The sequence below is a fragment of the Neopsephotus bourkii genome, unplaced genomic scaffold (assembly GCF_033783945.1).
Source record: "Neopsephotus bourkii isolate Nb327-2 ecotype Australia unplaced genomic scaffold, CSIRO-AGI_Nbou_v1 NB_196, whole genome shotgun sequence".
Taxonomy (NCBI): Eukaryota; Metazoa; Chordata; class Aves; order Psittaciformes; family Psittacidae; genus Neopsephotus; species Neopsephotus bourkii.
Window position 1 is genome coordinate 7,551,527 of NW_026900709.1, and position 16,731 is coordinate 7,568,257.

Sequence of the window (16,731 nt, forward strand, 5' to 3'; positions counted from 1 at the left end):
GTTCTGGATCCTGGCCAGAAACAGTTCTCAGAAGCCACACAGAGATTCCAGCAATCAAAGGCATCATCTTCTCCAATCTGCTTGGCAGACCCAGCCTCTGTAGCACAAGTAGAATATTTAAATACTGGTGCCCAGGGCAGTTCTGGGCAGGGGGCTGCCCTGCCTGTGTGGAGGAAAGACTCAGACCCTGTGTAAGCCATTGGCATGAATAGTGTGTTTGGTTGTCCGCTGAACTGTCATCCTTCAGGAAGTGTGGTTTGGCTGGAAACCCCTGCAGCACCCAAAGGCTGTTTCATCCCAGCTGAATGTGCTGTGACGGAGGGGCAGCTGAAGGGATCATTGATGCTGGCAGACTTGAAGACACTGTAGTGAAGAGCAAAGGAGGACAGCCATACCTCCAGGGAGGCTGAAGAAACTCCCCAGAGGCCAGACAGAACTCATCAGTTTGCTGTCACTCAGAAAGCCACTGAGTTAACCAGTATTAAGACTGGGAGCAAATACCTACCTGCAAGAATGTAGGAGACAAGATGGGAGTTGCCTATAAAGATGTGTTTGCTATTCATCCCAGACTACTTTTAATCCAGTGAAGCATAGCTTAAAAGCTTTTGGTGTTCTTCAGGAGCTCACTGTAAGGGAGATGTCTAGGCATTCCTCTCACAGCCAGCTTGGGTGCTGTCACCATGCAAAAGGAGTTTGCAGTAAAAATTAGAATGAAAATGAGCAAAAAATAGAAATCAGATGTCTGTACTCTGCAAAGGACATAAGTGATTGAAATGACTACTCTAAAACATGACTTTAACCACATTGATCACGTTACAGATCACCATAGATATTCTGGTGAATTGGCCTTTGTAATGTAAAGACTCCAGGCTTCTTCAGTGAAGTTCCTAGCTTGGGAAGAAGTTGCACAACTTCTTAATTGCTGGGCCTGGACCTTGAAGATATGACATTCTTCCTCATTTTGAGGGCCCTCCACAGCTACATATTACTGTGTCAAATCAGCTTGCTTTTCAGGGACTTCACCCTGAGAGAGCAACCAGAAGAAACTGCAGTGCATGCAAGTTATGAAAGTTAATTGGGCCAAGACACAGCACTAGTAGTAAAAGTGCTGGGCTCTGCAGGTGCCCAGCTCCCATCTTGGTTACCTGTCCTGCTGTATCTCTGGTGCACACTATACAGTTCAGGATGAATGTATTCAATAAACTAGCTTTTAATTGGATCATAGAGCAAGCCTGAATGCGGGAAGTATCTAGTCCCATTCAGCAAGCTCTGCTGTAACTAATACACCCTTGTTCTCAGCATAAAACCTCACTAATGTCTACTCAGTCTAAGCTGTTCCCAGCTACTAATAAGTTGGCCCAGGCAGATGTACAGGCATCATATAGGAATGTGCAGCTCCCTACTTGCCCATGACTGACTGCTGGCAAGCTTAAAAGAAAAGGCATTTCACGCTTGGTCTCTTTGATCTCAGCTCTGTGGTTGCTGGTCATTAAAAGTGAATGTTTGCTCTGAGGGCTTTTGGTGTCCTAGCCAAAGTGCCTCTTCACTTTTGGGTCTGTAGCCTAATGCAATTCTGACTAAGCCACGGCAAAGCACAGCCATATCCAGAGAAGTCAAGCAGCCTACTGGAGTCTGCTGCAGTGTAGTGAAGCTGGGGAAATAGAGTTGTCCATATTGTTTGGATAGATACAGAATCCTGGATTTTCTGTGTCTTCACCTTAGTCAGCTGAGCCACAAAGACGTTAACCCAAAGAAGTCCTTAACCTGCAAATTTTTGTAGTTTATGACAATCTTTTAGGATAGCATTACCATTTGCTTTTTCTATTGCTCCATTCCTCACTAGGAAAGATTCTTGACCTGTTCTCACCTGGAGGAGCCAGCCCTTACAATTACACTCTCATGAATTGCTTGGATGACTGTCAGGAAAGGTGAAAGTTAGTGTTTCTCTGCTTTCTCTGTATTGATTCTACTGCTAAACATTAATGTTACATTAGTGTCTGGGCTAATCACATCACTGTCCCAAGCTGATCTTTGGAATTCTCAGGAATCCACTTCAGTCTGGGAGATGCCTTGGTTTGCTGCTAGGACAGGAATGGAGCTAAGTTTCATCAGAGAGCCCTGGAAAATACGGTTTGATAGAACTCAGTTTTCTTTCCACAGATCTGTTTATAGAAAGCTGCTCATTCTGTTGTTTCAGGTGATCACTGAAAAGTCACACACATATGTCCTCTCTTTAATTCAAAGCCAACTCTTCTTGCTGATTGCCCTGTTTGATTGCTGCAATTCTTTATCCCTGTCCATCTGCCATACTGCATCAGCAACAGAGGCAAGGTGTGGCCATTGGAAAGCCATTAGCAATGAAGCTGTGTTTGGTACATTCCATAGAGATCAGCATCACAGCTGATGCTTGGTTTTGCTAGCTGAACTATCCTTCCTTTGATGAAAGTGGCCTTTCAGAGGCTGCTGTGTGCCTCTTCAAAGGTGCTTTTGGATGTGATTATACTCCAATTGGTTATTCCCAGATCTTTTAAAAGACTTTTTTCTGTGTTGAGACTGTCGTAGTTTAAAACCAGTCAAGCAGCTTGTTCATTCACTCCCCTCCCTTCTTTCCCTTCTTCTTTCCTTCCCCCCCCCCCCCAGCTCCCAGAGGGCTGGGGAGGAGAATCAAAAGAATGTAACTCCCACAGGTTGAGATAAGAGCAGTCCAGTAACTAAGGTATAGCACAAATCACTGCTGCTACCACCAACGATAATAGTGATAAAATAACAAGGGAAGAGAACAAGATACCCCCCACCAAAATGAGTCCGACCCACACAGGAGCCCTGTGCCCTTCCGGGTAACTCCCAGTTACCTCCCCGGGCATGACATGCTGTGGTATGGAATACCTCTTTGGCTAGCTTGGGTCAGGTGTCCTGTCTCTGTTTCCTCCGGCCTTCCCTCCTCCTTGGCAGAGCATGAGACTCAGAAAGTCCTTGGTCAGAAAACATGACTTAGCAACAACTGAAAAAATTGGTGTTATCAGCACTGTTCTCAGGCTGAAATCCAAAACACAATGCTGCACCAGCTACTAAGAAGGAGGAAAAAATGACTGCTACTGCTAAACTCAGGACAGTATCCACCCCTTATTCCATACCATTCACGTCATGCTCAGATCCCACATTTTCAATATACCATCACTCTTACATATATATATATATATATACATCCACATACACACACAGACAGAGAGAAAGAGATCATTTCTTAGTGCATGGACCAATCCCTATAATGCTGCCAAGTCCATTCAGTCCATGATGTCAGGTTCCATCTCCTGTAACAGTCTTTCAGGGCAGGAAAGTCTGTGTGCAGTGTTGGATCGTTGCCTGCTGATGTTGATCATTCCTTTACTGCAGAACTTGTCTGGTTCTATCAAAGTTCATTCTCTGTTGGGATGATGGTTGGAGGGAAGTCAGGGCTAGTCGCTGGTGACCCGAAGATGTCTGGTTGATGGGCTATAAAAGTATTACACAGCAGGCAACAGCATACAATTAAGTTCATTGGCTGTTTTCCCCTAAAATCAAATCTCCTTGAGGTATACATTGAACTTCCCCATCTTCCCGCATTACCCACCAAGTATATCCAGGTCCCTGAGCAAAAGCAATCCCACAAGTGGGTTTGCCTTTACTTGAAGCAGGAATAACCCAGACTCTCTTCCCCAGCAAATTCTTCATGTACACCACAGGAACTTTGTTCCCCTCTACAATATGTAAAAGTTCTGATTGGGCTGGGCTAGCCCTGTTGGCAGATCTTCTGGTGTTGACCAACCAGGTGGCCTTTGGTAAGTGTGTATCCCAATGCTTGAAAGTCCCCCCACCCATTGCTCTCAGTGTTGTTTTTAACAGCCCATTGTACCATTCAATTTTCCCAGAGGCTGGTGCATGGGAGGGGATGTGATATACACACTCGATGCATGCTCTCTGGCCCAAGTGTCTATAAGGGTGTTCTGGAAATGAGTCCCACTGTCTGACTCAATTCTCTCTGGGGTGCTGTGTAGCCACAAAATGTGTTTCTCAAGGCCCAGGATAGTGTTCTGGGCAGTGGCATGGGGCACAGTGTATGTTTCCAGCCATCTGGTGGTTGCTTCCACCATGGTAAGCACATGGTGCTTGCCTTGGCGGGTTGGTGGCAGTGTGATATAATCAATCTGCCAGGCCTCCCCGTATTTATACTTCAGCCATCGTCCTCCATGCCAAAGAGGCTTTAACCGTTTGGCTTGGTTAATTGCAGCACATGTTTCACACTCATGAATAACCTGGCAATAGTGTCCATTGTTAAGTCCACCCCTTGATCACGGGCCCATCTATATGTTGCGTCTCTGCCCTGATGGCCTGAAGTGTCATGGAACCACCGGGCCAAAAGTAATTCACCTTTATGTTGCCAATCTAAGTCCATCTGAGCCACTTCAATCTTAGCAGCTTTATCCACTTGTTAGTTGTTCTGCTGTTCCTCAGTGGCCCGACTCTTGGGTACATGGGCAGCTACATGACGTACCTTCACCACCAGGTTCTGCACCTGAGCAGCAATATCTTGCCACAGTGCAGCAGCCCAGATGGGTTTACCTCTGCATTGCCAGTTGCTCTGCTTCCATTGCTGCAACCACCCCCACAGGGCACGACCCATAGGTTTTTAAGCACTATTTGTTTTGTTGGTGTTCACAGTATGAGGGAAGCATACAAATGTGTTACTTCTTATGCTAGGGGTCTTACTACACATGCAATCAACAACCCAGGATTCTTTATTTTTCAAGTCATTGATTCATATTATATTGATTTAGGCATTTAGCTCTGCAGGCCGTTGGTTTCTTTCCTTCTCTGCTAGGTAAGAAAAAAGCTGTAACAAAAACCCCAAGTAAGGCAGTCATGCAACTTCTCATTGGGTTGCTGTGGTTACAGTACATGTTCTGGTGACATCAGGGAGGGCTCTGTAATGCTTGCGTGATGGACTGCTTTGGTGCCTCTTTTGCTTGAAGAAAAAAAAAAGGAGTTGAAGGGGAAAAAATTAATTTGGCCATTTGCATCTTTCCTTCTAGTTACGTTTTCATAACTAGGTGATGAGTGTTAGTGGTTTACAGAGGAGCAAGTGGTGATCTTGTTATTAGCTTTATATAATACAGCTAAAAATTATTCTAGTTAATATGGAAACGTAACTATTTTTCCACTGAGAAAGAAACATTTCACTGTTTCCAAGCTTTGAAAACTCCCCCAGTATCACCTTTTGTCTGTCTAGGTTTTCCTGCTGTTTTCAAGGCTATTTGAGTTTTTTCAAGTTCTTGCATTTCACTTGTAATACGGAACAGCTGATCATCCTTGCTTACCTGGACTCAAGGTACACAGGGCTTCAAAAAGTGACAGGATAAATCCATGCAAGAGGAATCCCTCAGATACAAAGACATCAGCCTTTGAAGTTCCTGAGCTGCTGGTGAGGGAGGGATGGGACAGTATTCTAGGAAGGATTCATAGCATACTTTCTTTGATTTTATTCTTTTTCCTGACATCTGCTTTTGGTCACTGTTGAAAGTGAACAGTGTGTGAAGTGCATCAGTTGTCTGACCAGCTATAGACACAGTTATATTCTTAGGTTCTCATTGTTGCTGACTATGATAGCAAATTGCAATTTGGTTTGATAAATAGCATCAAACCCTAAGAAGTACAATATCCTGCATATTGTTTGAGGCTCACAGAATTGTAATGCAATTTGGGTAGGCTTATTCCTTTACAGGAAAAAGGTACTACTTTGGGGTAATTGTTTAGGTCAACAACTGCATGTTCTCTAACTGAGCTGCTATTTTCATTGCAGACCAAGCAGTTCACCCATGTTAAGAGTCTCCTGTAGCACAGTCTCCACGATGGAAAAAGTCAGATGTGCTCAGTACAGACAAAGGAAATAAGCACCCTTGAAAAAAAGTCAAGGAACTCTGGGAGCAGCCTGCAAGACTGTGTTTAAAGTAAGTAATGTCTTGCCTCCTAACAGGTTAACTGGTTACATCCAAGTCAAGCAAGGGCCATTCCTGAGTTCACAGAAGCTAGGACTGTTTAGCCTTAAAAAGGAAACTCTCTGGAGGCATCTTATTAGTAGATATAAATAACTGATGAGGGACTGTGAGGAGGACAGAGCCAGACTTTTCTTAGTGGCAGCCAATGACAGGAGAAGATGCAGTATAAGAAATACCATTTAAATACAAGAAAACTTTCTTATTGAGGGTAGTCAAGCACTGGCACAGCAGCTGACTCTGCTGTGAGCAAGGGTGTTCAACTAGACAATCTACAGAAGTGCCTTTCCACCTCAACCTTGCTATAATTCTCCATGCCTTTGTTCAAGGTAGTCTGAACTGTGGCATTCTCACATTCCCTGTGATGTCTGTGGGTAAATTTTAGATCTCATCCTGACTCACCCTTTCCAACAGAAATACCAAAGGGGAGAAGCTTTCTGCTTCACCATCTAGGAATTCAGAGATTATAATCACCATCTGTATAGCTGCTGCAGTGTCTTTTAGCATCACTCCTACCTTCTCTTCTATCTCGAGTCGTGCCTGCAGACACTGTAAAGCAAGTACTATTTTATTAGTACTCATTTGTATTGTACTCTTCTTGATTATTGTAAGTAATAATATTACCACATATAAAAAAAAAGAGTTACTGCTGCTGTGTTGTCCTACTACAGAACTAAATGTCGTCTGGTATTCCCACAGTGAGTTAACGGTGACTATCTTATTTTGTGCCTGTGGAATGAAGAAACAGAAGCTCACCATGAAAAAAATATGCTAGAGATTTCATTTTGCAGCAGCAGCTGTCTGTGGATTCACACAGAAATGTGGCCATACAGTAGTCTGTAAGGCCGAGACTACTCACAAAGGCATAAACGTACAGATTTAAAAATCAATATGGGGAAAAGAAATGCATAGGAGCAAATGTAAGCCCATTAAGTAAGCCTGAATTACCTGAATTTAAAAAGTGTAGGAGACAACCATTTTTAGTTAAAAGTCTCTGTATAATATGTGCCCAGTTCAGACTGCTTTGGTGACAATGAATACGTATGTACAGCCTGCCTTGCTGTTAGAAATCTCTGTCCCAGAGTGAGTTACTTGCAGCAGGGCTCAGAGCCAAGGACACGGCCTGCTACATACTTTGCCAGTTTCAAAAGGGTGTGCTATGGTATCCCATGCTTAAATACCTACAAATAGTACAAATAAGATGCCTGACTGCATATCTCTGTTGGATAGTGCCGTATCTGACTTGTAAAAGGAGAAGAATTAAACACAGTATTACCAGCAGAGATAAAACTCCATCTGGAAATGGACTCAAAAGGCTACTCCTTAGTAGGTTGCAGCACCTAAATGGGTGATATACATAGGAGTTTTTCAGATCAGAGATCTTTCTTGCATAAGAAAGAATGGTGCTTAATTGTTTTGAACTTTTTATAGTCAGTTTCTTCTGTCTAATGAATAAAGAATGTTTAAGTGCCTCATACCTGTTGAAAACAATGATTTCTAGCTCTGTTGCATGACGTAGATTTACAGTACTCACCCCTTAAATCTGCTGGTGACCTGTGCTGTAACAGAACAGTGATGTTCATAGCATACCCTCTTTAGTAGTCTCAAAGAGCTTTAATGGGAAAAATAAATCACTATGATGTTTGCTATTGCACTTGCAAAGTTTTGAGATAAAGATTTCCCAAACTATCAGTGCAAAACTGCAATCTTTCACAGATACTTAGCTAAAAAAAGGAGGGCCTGCCAGCCTTGAAACTTTTCCACTGGAAGTGCAGAGAGAGTGAGCACCCTACTAGGGTAGTCAGTGGTCTAGGCATGTTGCTGCCTTTGGTGTGGGATCAGGCAGCAGTAATCTGTGTCTCACTTCCTAGGTGAGTACCACAGCCTTCAAGAAAGTGTCTTTCCTAGTTCCTGTCTCTGGCACTGAAAAGGAAGTCTAACTTTGACCTCAGGAAAGTTTTGTCAACCATAGTTTAGTTGCTGTTTGCATGGATGCACATGTGCGTGCACACACACAGATTGAGCGTTCTCTGTATCAAATTCCTGGCCAATTCTAGTTCTGTGAAAGTGACTAATAGAATCAACTCACCCACCACTGGTGGTGCATACCTAAGCAAACAGATTAGGGCAGGAACTGAAGAGAACTCTGCATGACTTGTAAAATGTCTTAACTTCAGATTTTGTTGGGGTATTCTCTTTAAACACTTTGCAATTACAAAAATGCTATGGTATCTCTAGTGATCACATATCATGAGAGCATCAGTTTCATGTTGGAAGAACTGAAAACAGCATTTCAGCAAAACATGGAAATATTTTCTAGCAATTAGACAGAAACTGGCAACACTTCCTTTTTCAGATAATTTATAGGCTGTATTTCAGAACAGTCAAGGCAAAGCATTTCTGAATAAGTGACAGGTTTTTACAAAAGTTTATAATACTATAAGATTATAATAATGAATTTAACTTGGAATCACATAATGATTATCAGAACAAGTTTGACTTCCTCTCAATTCCTCCAGAGTCTTCCTTTTGCAGCCTTTCATTCAACCATGGAGGTTGTGACCTTCCTCTGGATGCCATCCACTTACTGAATAAGACTTAGACTGCATCCCTTCCTATTTCACATATTTGTTGCACAAAGCACTAGTTACCTGGTCCTATGGAGCATTGAAAAGCAAAAGAGGACAAAGGAAGCCCATGTCCACTTCTAGCATCATGGCTGCCCTGCATCCAGGAACCATAAACCAAATGCTTAAGGTGTATTTCTGACAGAGCCATCTGAAACCTGAGAGTGAAGTCACTTTGTCCACTCACAGCATCATAGAATCATAGAATAGTTAGGGTTGGAAAGGACCTTAAGATCATCAAGTTCCAACCCCCCTGCCACAGGCAAGGACACCTCACACTAAACCATGTCACCCAAGGCTCTGTCCAGCCTGGCCTTGAACAACACCAGGGATGGAGCATTTGCAACTTCCTTGGGAAACCCATTCCAGTGCCTCACCATCCTTACAGTAAAGAACTTCCTCCTTATATTCAATCTAAACTTCCCCTGTTTAAGTTTGAACCCATTACCCCTTGTCCTATCACTACAGTCCCTAATGAAGAGTCCCTCCCCAGCATCCCTATAGGCCCCCTTCAGATACTGGAAGGCTGCTATGAGGTCTCCACGCAGTCTTCTCTTCTCCAGGCTGAACAGCCCCAGCTTTCTCAGCCTGTCTCTTCCACTCCATGAAGGAACCACAATTACCTTGTGATCAGTGGTAGCAAAGCAGTTGCTGTGTTTAATAAAAGCGTATGGATGTCTGGTCTTTCTTAATCATAAAAAGCAAAGTAAAAACATGAGAAACAATAATGGAAGTTAATCTGAAAATTGCAGTATAAATTATGACATTAATAATAAGAATTTTGATGCCAGATCTGTGCCTGCAGCTTACATATGTGAGGGGAAGGAACAAGAGTTTGGAACCTATTTTAAAACTATTATAATGGCATTACATTATTGCAGAGACACAAAGAGTAAAGAGCTTAAAACGTTTCATCTTAATGAGAGTACTATAAAAAGACTAGACAAATAGTCATAAAATAAAATATGATATAATGAATTAGTTTGGCATTATAATAGAAAGGAAAATATTATTAATTTGTGAAGCAGACAGTCATCTTTGCTACAGAATTAAAAGTGAGAGAGCTCTTATAAATGCTACCCACACAATGTAGCACCTCGCCAAAGCTCAACTATGAAACCAGCTTATTCTGCTGATTACTGTAGTTCTAGCCATCTTTCCTGCATGTAAAACATTAAGTCAGCCAGTTATGAAGCTATCAAATGTTTCCAGAGTGTCACTTACCAGAAGGATTTGATAACTTACACAGAAATGAACTGTTTTGCTTTCTGATCTTGATTAAGTACCGCTAGCACACCACATTTTGTGAACAGTTTCAGATGCCGATTATTTTTCATTCTTGTTTCCCCCCTCAGGTATTTCTACAATTTTTGTCCAGCTCATTGCATCTAAATTTTTAATCCCTATGATGCAAATTATTTAGAGCAGCATTTGTTTTTCCATAGTACCGCCTAACACTGCTTTTAGTGCAGAAGAGAAGGCCTATTTTTAGTCTGAGTTTGGCTGAATTTGTTTAGCTTCAAATGAAGTAAAAAGATTTCAATAGCAGAAACTAGACACCATGTTTAGCAGGTAAGACGGCCAACTCTGAAAACATACAAGAAAAGAAGTCTTACCAGAGTTTCTACAGAACTTCAAACATCTCCATTTTCCCCACTCACTTGAAGAGAGGTCTCTGCAGTGAGGCTGAAGGCCAACAGAGACCAGATTTCAATGAGAATTTTCAGAGGGAGGAAGGAGGTTGAGATATTTCTTATAGTTTGTGATGATGCAAATGCTCAGCACTAAGTACTGTGGAAGTTAGTACATACCAATCCCCTCACACTAGGGAGGAAGACTTCATAACTTGCACAAAAGTAAGCAATACTGTTGGCCCTATTTGTTCCTAGTTCAAGGGAGATACAAATCCCCAAGTGGAAGCTTTAAAAGCAAGTCTAGGGTCTTGTAGAGCAAGATTCAATTATTGCCTCTGTGTACTGAACTCTAGGAGTCTCTGGGGCCTGGCTATTCAGTTTCTAGTTTGAAAGAAGCATGGAGTATTTGCTCAGTGTAGATACTGGTATTTATGTAGAAACAGCAATCTCATCTTTTTCATGTAAATGGTGATCTTAGCCCAAACACTAAAGTTCATTTCCCATAGCAAACCCACATCCCAGACACTGATCCTGGCTGGGAAGAACAAAGCATCCTGCTGTTTGTTTCAGGTTTCAACACAAGCTGCTGCACCACAGAGCATGAATGCTGATAAATCCCACCCATGACACAGCATAGTCCAACAAGATGTTACCCAGTTTTTCGAGCTTTCCCAGTTGTGTGTGTTCTATCACATATCCTGTTACCAGAGGTGGTTGTCTTGAAGTCCCATCTGTTGGAATCAGGTAATTATGTGAGAAATTCCATTTCCCTTAAAAACAAGGTCTTGGTTTTTGTTGGAAAAAACCCAACTAATCCAAAAGCTGTCCAATGATGAAGGAAATATATCTCAAAATGGATTTTTTAAGTCAAAGTCATAGCTGTCAGATTCCCTGATATGTGATTTCTCAGGGTAATTCCACGATTTTCCTGCACTCTGGCAGGGCAACTCTGCGCAACTTCTGCTGCACAGTTACTGTCAAGGATACAGTCAAGGATACAAAAGATGACTCTAATGACTAATGGCCATCAATACATTCTTTTTTATTTTGAACAGTCAATATTTCATTAATTACTGAACTGGCTGTATTATAACTAATAAGTAAGATTTGCTTTCTTATTATCAGTTCTCCTGGTGAATAAAGAAGTACTATAGAGCATGTTTGCAAGAAAATTACATGCCTATGAACACTGTGCTATAGCAGAATTAATCCAGATTCTTTAATTAATTAACAAAATAATTAATATTTTGGGCTTGTAGTATACTTATATTGAAAAATGCCTCTGCCTTACCACTTCTGCTGGAGGAATCTTGCCTATTGCTGATGCTGTGAAAAAAAAGTAACTTCAAAGGCTTGGGACCTCATTTATACCATGGGGAAGTCTGAACAGAACAGAAACATTGTTGTGTAGAAATGTCCCACCCCAGAACACCACATGAAGCAGATCAAGCTAAATGTTTTGAAGTACTGCTCTTTCAAAACAGCAGCCAGAAGAGAATGGAGGAGAAATACCGTCAGTGAAGAAACTGAGAACTTCTTGTTCAACTGTAACTTCATAACTACTAAAAAATGTTCCTTAAGACAGCTGACTTTGGAAATAGAAGTGTCAATTTTAAAAGTTAAAAAAGAATAGTGCAATTTTGAGTAGTTCATAATCTCTTACTTCATGGAAGCATCTGCCACATCACATCATCAGAAATTATTAATTTGTCCCTTACTTGAACTTCAGGGACAATTTTTACAACCCTCTTTCCCATAGTTACTAAGATCTTTTATCAGTAACTGTTACTTGCTCAAACATACCACAGTTCCGCACCATTCCTCTTTGATATAAAATATATAAGTGCCCTTCAATAAGACTGCTCTTTTATCAGTCACAAAAAAACATTCACACAAAACGATAACAAAGTCATGTAAGTGCTGAATGTCTGTGTGAAGAAGTACAGGAATAATTATGCCCAAGTGATGTTTAAGAATCTGCAGGATCAGCAGAGCGTGGTGCTGCCTATTTGTAATTCTTTCCCCATTCTCTGCAGCTCAAAGGTTTGATGAATTTCACTCCTTTCCCACACTTCCCTCCAAGCCATAAGCCTGCATTCAAAATTTAGGTTACCCTCCTAGGGACTGTAGCAGCCCCACAGCCTCACTGTGTTAGAAGCTAACTTGAAGTACCATTTACGTGTTCAAGCAAGCATGCAGTTTAGAAATGTCAAAAATAAGTTGCTTTTCGTAATGCATAAAACCATCTGCTATACACCAGCCTTCTTTGGTTTGGATTTCGTTATAGAACTCTTGGCTGCATCATCTGATTCCTATTTATGCCTTTTCTAGAGGCAGAGCTCTTTAGTTATGGTTCAGACTCTTTCCATCGCAGGGAAAACTGATGCATTTCCTGATTTATTTTTCATGGCTCACTCTCCAGCAACAGTTTTGTCTAGGATAAGGAAGAAGCCAGTCATATCTTACCTTTCAGCATACTTTGCCTCTAAATCTCACCTCTGGCCCTCACACATATACATGCTCTTTGAAGCTGCAAAGCTTGAAGGCAGTACTCAGATGGGAATTGTATCAAATCAGTTAGGAGTTATGTGGCCAATGCAAATGTTAGCTTTTCACTAGCAAGAAATTAGGCCCAGGGGAATCTTGAGCAAAGGTCAGGAAGTTAGGAAGGATAGGAATAGGTCAACAAAAGTCTGCCATGGGTCCTTGATTATTTGTTTTTTAATTTGGTAAAGATCTGTGGAAAACAAGAAGGATGGATTTTCCCTGCAGACCGCAAGGCCTGACTGAGTAGTGAATTCAGATTCACATATTCCTCCAAATAGTGGGGAATCTGAATATTTCACAGGAAAATCTCTAATGCTAAAATGATGGAGTGCTCATTGCCTACTGGGAGAGTAGCCATTTGTCATATGCTTTTCTGTATCAACTAGGACTCTGGTAATGGCAAATGGCGGGGGGAGAAAAATAGTTCAGATAAAAAGTGGATGAAAACAAAGATAGAATATTGGGGGTGAGTAGGGGTGTATGCCTATGTCATTGTCCTTGATGCAATCAAGTATACCTGTGAATGCTCACTTAGGTGCAGCCAGAAACTTACTGTCTCTGTTCCACAAACAGGCTGACATATCTCCTGCCTGGGTGAAGCACGTACCAAAAGAGACTCTTCTGGAACCTCAGCAAGCAGTATGGTCTCGTTATTAGGCTGTCCAGGTAAGAATCTCAGTTACATTTTTAAACTCCCTGTTCTAATAAGCAGAGTTCTAACACCAAATCCTTTTGCCTTTGCTTTTCACATTTTTCAGATGAGTCAGGATTTCCTCTTTATTGCCTTTTCTGGGATGTACACTAACCAAGAGTTTGCACCTTTCACATTAGTACTGCTGTGATCTGACAGAAAGCTACATCTGTCTTGCATATAACAAATTTTTTTGAGTGCTGATAGTGGCAAGACACTCTCCAAGTATCAGGGAAAAGCAGAGAGCTCAAGGTCCTGGAGGGCAGCACAGAGCATCAGGGGAATAAAAATTCCCTAAGGTCTGGGCTCTGCAGTCGTCAGAGCTAGCTGCTATATGGACCATGTGGAAGCACAGAGCATCAGGGGAATAAAAATTCCCTAAGGTCTGGGCTCTGCAGTCGTCACAGCTAGCTGCTATATGGACCATGTGGAAATAGGTATAAAGATCATCTCTGCGGGCACTTAGGCTCCACTCATCTCTGTAGTGCTAGATATATATTATGAGAGTATCATCATCAATAAAATCTGAACTGAAATCCCACTTTGGTCTTCGCTGCTACATCTGCTGATTTGAGTGCACCTATTACCCTGCCAGAAAATTCAAGTGGGGAATCTGGCTTAGAACAAAAATGATCATGCTTACTCATATATCATTTAGCTCAGGGAAGGCTGCTACAGCGGTAAGGAAAGCCAGAGAAAATTAAGCACTGCAGAAATAAGAGAAGGTTGGAAAAATAGCTAGTGAGGATGAAAAGAAGTTCAGAACATCCAGAGAATTTGGGCAAAGTAATTTGCAGCAGGATAATTCATAAACATCATGATAGGAATTATTTAAGTGTAGGAGCAAACACAAAATATTGCTATTGCTGTTTGTGAGATGATAGTTTCTGTGCTGCTCTCCCATAACCTTCATTATTCAGGTAATTTAGCAATCTGGAGCTTATTTAGGGCAGAATTCTTCTCTGATCATTATAGGTGAATGTAGCCTGTTCGTGCTTTCCTGTGTTCCATACACAGGCAAGGAAATGCTAGTGGACTAAGAGGAATTAGTCTGGGTGGATGCAGAGGGCCTAACCATGGTCAGCTTAGCTGCCATAAATGAAGGTGAATTGAAACATGCACGGGTTCTACAGTGACACAGATTCATAACCATCTGTGGTCAGAGGTCATGAGGCTGTTGATAAGGGTCTAAAGCATCTCTTTACCCAGGAGGGATAGGCTTAGAAAATAATTTACTTGAGCTGCTTTTGGATTGCTTAAGAAAACTAAGTTCTTGGTCCCACTGTATATGAATTGTCAAGGAAAAGAAAAAGAAGAAACAGTTGATTCCTGATTAGGAGTCAGACACATGATTCAGGGGATGTCTGAGCCTACTCATTGCTGTGGTGGAAAAAAAGCCTGCCCTGAATAATTATTCATTCTTTGCCAGGGTAAATGTATTGGAAGACTTCACAGCTTGTACAGGTGGGTGTGTGGGTTAAATTTACCTTTAACAGTCGTAGAACACATTTCTCTGAGCAGGCTGCACTTGAATAGGCAGAAATTCAGTGATTTTTACAGCGATATCAGATGTGTGACCTTTGACCAGTTTTTATCCCCAAAACACCAGGTTAGTGGAAAATTAGGGGAAAAATCCCAGACTGATGTCAGAATACTAAAATGCCTTCAGACTTACACTTAATGCACTACAATTGTACATCAACATTGAGAGAGCAGTTATCACCTGGAAATACTGGCAAATTGGGATTGTGAGTGTTTATTTGTACAGCTGGAAGTGATGGCAGATGAAGGGGCAAAAGGGGAAAAGCAATGAGATCTGGTGTTCTGGGAGCTGCTGCCACTGCAGGAACATGGCGTTAGAGGGCTGTGGGGTTTGGGTTCACAGTTACGAAGCCAAAAAGATGGAATCACAGGTGTGAAACGGAGACACATGCTGCCATGTATTTGGGTTGCAAGGTGAAATTTTGGTAGCAAAGAGTCAAAGTAGTGGGTAGTATCTCAGAATGCTGCAATTGTTTGAAGTTTCTATCTTTTAACTTTTTAACTGTTTTTTTTTAAGCTTCTATGCTTTAACTTTCTATGATTCTATGATAAGTTCCAGCAGCTTTGTGTGTCAGCTAGCATTTAGTGAGGGAGAGTGTCAAAGAGGTGCAAAGAAAACAGGATTTGAAACTAGGACTAACTTCTTGTACAAACATCTACAGGAGATGCTGTCAAAGTCATTAGAGGTACTTTCTGCAAGTAACTTTGCTGGAAATGGAAAGGTGATTGGGTGGTTGGTAGTGTCTCTGACCACATCACAGCAGCTCTAAGCAGACAAATAGAAGACTTGACAGGTTTTAATGGTGGCATTCTGAAGAAGAGAGCTGAGAAAGTAAGTGTTGGCATGAGCACACAGGCTCACTCAGAAGGGCAAAACACAGGATCAGAGGGGAAAGGTTCATCTTGTCATCACTGCTTTCTAACATGTAGCCACTTCCTGCTTCTTCTGAGAACAGTGAATAAGAAATGAACACGAATTTGGGCAAAGCTTCAAGGTTTTTATTGAATTGTACATAAGTAATAAACAAGATTATACACTGTTGGTATTTTCATGGAAAATAGACTCAGTTAAACACAGCAACATACTTCTGCTTTCTGGATAGATGCTAATTTAGCATTTGTAAAACACAAGGCCCCAGCACAGCTGGAACATCCTCCCAGCAACAGCCTAAGAGGGCTCCCGCTGGGCAGCTTTTCTCCACAACCAAGTTGTCAACACTGGCTCAGATATCATCAGTGTTAACTCCAGCCCAGCACTGCTGGGACACAATGCCAGTGAAAGGAGCTGAGATCAGGCTTTTAGAGCAGCAGTGTCACCAGTGCAAGCCTACAGTGATGTCCCTGTGGCAGTGCAGAACACTAATGCCAGAAATGGAAGCAATAAATAGCAATGCAAGGGAACAAGTTAGCATTCCTTTGTACATTAGTGTGCTCTTCTGCCTTTGCTCCCAGACCTATAGGATTAGCCTTGAAATGACACTCAAGCCTGTTGTAATAGTGTTTTGGATTTCAGTTAATTGATAGACATGGTGAAATCTGACAGTGACAGCTGCAACAGCAATAACTCTTAATGCCATACATATATATATATGTATATATATATATACTACATATTGGTACAATACAACTCAAAGAATCAATGGACTAATGTAGCCATTTTT

The 16,731-nt window shown here is 41.6% G+C and overlaps 1 long non-coding RNA gene across 1 annotated transcript; it reads left to right on the forward strand.

Annotated features, from left to right (window-relative positions):
- The first annotated feature begins 5,892 nt into the window (after positions 1–5,892).
- LOC133225826 (uncharacterized) lies at positions 5,893–16,567 on the forward strand. The gene is made up of 3 exons (XR_009729294.1): positions 5,893–5,984; positions 13,411–13,503; positions 15,733–16,567. It is a non-coding gene; the product is annotated as an uncharacterized LOC133225826 (long non-coding RNA).
- The last annotated feature ends 164 nt before the right edge of the window (positions 16,568–16,731 follow it).